The following is a 6,000-nucleotide window of genomic DNA, read 5'->3' on the forward strand; positions in this document are numbered from 1 at the left end:
GATGAAGTGATGATGCTGAGATGACTAATCATCAAGCCCCATCATCTTGAGAGCTGTCGCAAGACACGGCATTGCTCACACTTAGCACAGAGGCTGTGCAGCCACTGGCCTTTCAATGGGCCTGAAGGGCTTGGGCAATGAAAATCCCAGGGGCAACCAAGATGGACTCAAGATCACAGGCTCTTACCTACATATTTGATGGTGAATACTTAACTAAATAGGCAAAAAGCTCCCATTAATGACTACTATTGTATATCTTCCTACCCTTTAAAATGGGGTCTTTGAGCCAGATTTAATTTAATTTAGAAAAATTAAGTACTGCTTATTGTACTTCAATGTTGTGAAACAAATTTATGCTTTTTATGTATATTATCCCATTTAAACTTTACAATGCTTTGAAGTAGGTTTCTTTACCCTCTTTTATAGAAGGGCACGACCTGAAGGACAGAGAAGGTAATATATATTCAGAGTGCTAGCACAGAAGAGGGAGCCAGGGATGGAGAGCCCCCTTACGCTGTGAGGGATTCTTTGGATGTAAATGATGGCAAGCGCAATTCAACTGACTTTAAAAACAGGATCTGTTGACTCAGGCACCTGAAAAAGCTCTGGGAGTCAGGCTGCCCTCACGCAGGAGGATTCATATTGGGGCTCAGCTGATGTCATCAAGTTTCAGTTTCTATCCATTTCTCTGCTCTAGATTCTGGACTGGCTACCTTGTAAGTCTGTCTGGCAAGTTCGTAGCTACATCTTCCAAACTAAAAGCGCAGCTAAAAATGGGTTGTTTCTCCCACTAGTCCCTTCAAAAGTCCCACTGTGCCTTATTGTTTCCTGTTGGGTCACATGCCCATCCCTGACCAATCACTGTTGCCAAAAGCATGGACCAATCTTTTTGGCCAAGCCTGACTTCAATGCCCTCCTTTAAAGTAAGAGCGTTAGTGATAAACAGCTCCACTTCACATGGACTGAAACTGACAACGGGGTTAGATCCCCAGAGGGCAAAAGGAGGACTATTTTTAGAAGGTGAGTGAATGCTGAGTGTCAAAATAAAAACAAAAACAAAACGGATGTCTACTTCAACCCTCTCTCTCACCACCCCATTTCTGCCTTCTTGTCCAGAGTCATGCCATGGACTGAAGGTTAGAGTTAGAGGAAATGCCAATTCTGTGGACAGGAAAGGAACTCAAAGGGGAAGGAATCAATCAGAGGCCCCAACATCCATGCAGATAGACCATCCAATGATCTGATCTCTCACTGTCTGCTCCTTCTCATCTTAGAGTCCTTTACCTTCATTCCAGTTCAGTTATGGCCATATCCTAGAACTTATCACCAGCAACACTTGTGTGTTCTGAAAAAATACAGTCTGACATTCCTCCCTTTATCCTCTCAGCTTCTGCCCTCAGCATGCTAATGCCTCAACCTATTCAGGAACTACAAGCCACTCCATACTTTCCCCTGCTTACCTGACAACCTTTGTCTTCATTTCCTCCCTCTCCAAGGAAAACTTCATGGGGCATCACTTAATCCTAAACCTAAATATACTGCTCTGCTCTAAACAGCCTACCCCCTTCTTTCATTCGTCCTGTCTAGCAAAATCCAACTCTGCCTGTTTTAGAACTGCCTTCAAATAAGGGCCTGCTTCCTCTTGGATAAAATCACACAAGTGTGTTTGTGCCCCATAAACTTCTGTTCTACATCTGTTGCTCAGCTCCACCACTGCCTCAGAATCCAGTCATTCCTCCTGTGTTACCATGTGCCAGACGCTCTTCCAAGCACTTGGGACACCCAGTGGAGGCAACAAACAGAGGCCCTGTCTCGGGGGAGCTTCTGTGATTGTTTTCTCAGTCAACTCGCTTGCCTAAGTTCTCAAAACAATTCCACTTTCCTACACCTTGTCCACACTCCTCGCTCATTGATCATATGTGCTGGACCACCAGAGGGAAACAGAGAAGTCATCAGATGGGAACTTTTCTTCATAAAAACTTCAAAACAAAACAAAACCAAAACCAAAATGAGATCCTCCATCTCTTCTTTCCTCCTTCCTTCCCACCATACTGAAAGGTTTCCCTCAATGCTTTCCTTAATCCTCCCAACCTGGGATCTGCCCACCCTTTCCAAGTCACAACACTTTCACATGTGTGGACTATCTGCCTTAATTATCTACTTTTCCAGAGGACCAAGACTACATTTACCTCATCACAGCTGGAAACACCAAGCAGAGCTCAGAATCCTCTGGAGGAATACATTGGCAATGGGAGGGATCTATGGGGAGGTCCTGCCCAGCATGCTCTGGGGCGGGGCCACGTCCGGGGGCAGGGCCTGAGAGACTCTGAGAGCCTGTTTGGCTTCTTGAGGGCGACGGCACTAGCAACACGGCCAGACATCTCACCTCAGGCTTCTGGAAGATATGAGTTGAGATTTAATTCAAAGACAGGTTCTGAGGAAGGTTTCTGGATGCCTGAGTGACCTTCCCCACTGCCCAGCCTGAAGGATCCTTTCCTCCATCTGCCATTTCCATTACGGTGGGCAGGCCCTCACAGCCCCTGGGCCCCCAAACTCTCACTCCAGGCCCAGCCTGAGAAGGCGCTCAGAGGCCTGGGGGCGGGCTGTGCCTGCCCAACACCACCCCCTTTGACGATGGCACTCTTAGGAACTCCACCAAGGTGAGAATAGTAATAAATAGAGTAACAACATTGACAACTGTTAAGGCTTCACCTTACACTGGCTGCCTGGCCTTGCACAAGTAGCCTGAGTCTCAGATCTCATCTATTATGTGCAGATACTGACGTGTACTCATAGGGTTGGTCCTCGGAACTGGAATGAATGAGTAAAGAGTTTTGAACAGTGTTTACCTAACACTAGAAGTTTAATATGTGCTACCCATTATTATCACTCATTTAAAATGCTAGGCCTCCTCTTTATTATTTTAGAAGTATCAATTTACCACTCATTCATTCTTCCTTCCTTCAGAATGAATTTATTTAGTACCTAACATGTGCCAGACACTATGCCAGGCTCTGGAATACAATGGTAAGCAAAAAGGTAGAGTCTCTGCCTTCATGGATCTTACAGTCTAGAGGGGAGATCAGGCAGAAATTAATCATACGAGATTGTGTAAATGTCCCATGTTACATTCTATGAAGGGTTCATGAGCTGGTTGTCGATGCCAAGGGAGTTTAAAACATGGGGATTTGGCCTAACCAAGGAGAAGAGGGTCTTCCTCACCCACCCCTCAGGAGCTGATAAGGCTTAAGAGGTAAAAGGTGAGTAGGAGACAACTTGGCAAAGCAGGGAGGGAGAAGTGTTCCAGGCAGAGGAATCTGGGTGATGAGAGCAGGGAGAGTGAGGAGGGAGGAACGTGATGCAGCAAGAAGAGGGAAAAGCGTGGGAGGCACCGATTAAGCAGAGTTCTCTGGGCCAAATGAACTAGTTAAGTCTTTGGAGCAATGGGGAGCCAGGGGAAATTTTTAAGTTAGGATTTCTTTATATGTGTAGGGTATTCAGATTTTAGTTGTATTATTTGAGTTTCCAAAAGATTACTGTGAATTAATACTGTGAATTAATGAATTACAGTGATTTAATGTGAAGAATGCTTTGGATGGGGTAAACAGGATGTGAGAGACCAGTGAGAAGGCCACTGCAGTAATCTACGGGAGAAATGATGTCAGCATGGACCACAATGGTGGTGACCAAAGTGGAGTAATGTGGACGGATGTGAGTGGCATGACTTCATTAATTCTAATAAGACGGAACATTTTTCCTTTTGTTTCGCTCCAGTGCCCAAGAGGTACAGGTTGGTGCAAGATGTGGGGTCTTTTATAGAGTTGGACAAGTCAGCAGACACGAAACATTTGAAAAGGCTGCTTGAACTGCTGACTAGCCAAAATCAAAGAGGAAGTTGACCTTCAACCCTTTGTTTTATTCCAGCTGCAGAAGTCATTTTCAGTTACTCTCTGACTCAAGTAAACACCACTCCCTGTCACCTTATCCCTTTGAGGGTTGGTTCACTTCTACATTTTCACTGGGACATGATTCTCACCGACAGTAGAAAGTTCGGCACCCAGACCTGCAGATGTGAAGACACTTGCTCCTCTCTCGAACTATTAGTACTTCTGGGAAACACGTCCCAGTGCCAAACTGTCCTGGTCCTGAAATGACCCTGTTATTTGGGGAGGTAGTAAAGGAAATTACATGTGTTAAACCCCGAGCGGCACTCTCTTTGGACATCGAAAGGTGTAAATGATAAAATACTTACTAGACTTAAAGACCAGGGAGTAAACGGGGGGCTGGATGCTGCCCAGACTCTGTGTGTCAGCAAAACATATCTGAGCTCAGCGAAGTAATCCAGGACCAAGTGTTTTCCTCAGTGGAATAATTAGACAACAGAGGTGGGCAATTTAGAAAAGATAACTTCTTCTGTCCCTGCTTTAGAATTTCTATTACAAACAAAACCCAAGCCTTAGCAAGATTTAAGAGCATGGGACAAAGACGGCTAGATGTTGAACTGCTGGGAGTGGAGCCCACGTTTTATTTATCTTTGTATCCAAGCACATCCGCAGTGCTTGCCACAAGGCAGATACTCAGTGAATGTTGGGTGGATCAAGGATTCCTCTGTCTTTTCATGGGGTATTTATATGGTATGGGAATTCAGTCATTTTTTGCCCCACTAGGTAGAGATGGATGCTTTCTGTTCTCCATGTTTACTTTGAACACCATTTAGCTACAGGGATGTTCTAAAATGAAATAATAAGGAAACCAGCTTTAATACGATTTTATATATACAGACAGATACACTTTCTGACCACGTGCAGATATGAATGCTCTCCCTGGAAGATGCTTTTGTAACCTAAATTGCACTAGAATGAGGTTAGAGATGGGGAAGAAAGGGAAAGTAAGGCAAAACTCACAGCTTAATTTCTAGACAGGATTGCTGCTTTAAAAATGAATTTCAGGTGCTTCTTGGCATACTTGGCCCAAGCACTGGAGATTTAACAGTGATTTGTGATTTGGTGTGACCCAGAACATGGCCCAATGGTCCTCTATCCTTTGAAGCCGTCAGTCTGTTTTCTTGATTGCTGTTCTGGACTTTCTCACCGTCACTAACCATCAGGGCCCCATTCCTTCTGCTCTGTCCTAGTGGAACAGTCCCTTGACCTTCATTCTCCCACTACTCTAGTCTCGACTTCTCCTTGTTGCCAGATTACTCTATTATTGCTTCTCAAATTGTGGTTCCCAGACCAGCAGCATTAGCATTGCCTGGGAACTTATTAGAAATGCAGATTCTCGGGCCTCACTCTGGACCTACTCAAGAAGAAACTTTGATGTGGGGCCCAGCAATTTTAACAAGCAAGGTAATCTCCAAGGTGAGAACCACTGCTGTACGTAAAGCTCAGTTCTGAGCATATCACCCCTTTGCCCAATACCCTTTATTGCTTTCCTGCCGACAACCACATGAGTGTGTGTGTGTGTGTGTGTGTGTGTGTGTGTGTCTGTGCGCGCCCTTCTATCCAAGGCCTTCTGCAATCAAGCACCAGCTCAGGTGTCCCCACGCAGGGAGGTGTGTTCCACAGTCATCCTAATGGGTCACCTGCTCTTCCCTCTGCTCTCCTGCCGCCTCTCTCTGTTAATGTTGGGTCCTCTGCTATAAATACCCACCTCCTCCCTCTCCTTGGAGAAACCTTACTCATTCTTTAAGGCTCACTTAAAAATTAATATTTATCTAAGGAATCCATACCTGTGCCTTTAAAACCAAATAGTACTGAAGGCTTTATAAAGAACCACGGCAGGCCCTCCCCCACCTCACAACCCCAATCCTTCCTATCCCCCCAGTTCCATTCCCCATGGAAACCACTTGAGCCGTTTCTATCACAGTTGTTCTGGTGTTTACCTCTATTTATATAACTAATACGCAAATACTTGTATTTAAAAGTAATTTTAAAATATTAGACACTAACTTCTTGCCGTGGTAGATAAAATTTGAGTAAGTAAAATTGCAGGTGGATG

This window comes from Equus caballus, chromosome 19 (genome assembly GCF_041296265.1).
Source record: "Equus caballus isolate H_3958 breed thoroughbred chromosome 19, TB-T2T, whole genome shotgun sequence".
Taxonomy (NCBI): domain Eukaryota; kingdom Metazoa; phylum Chordata; class Mammalia; order Perissodactyla; family Equidae; genus Equus; species Equus caballus.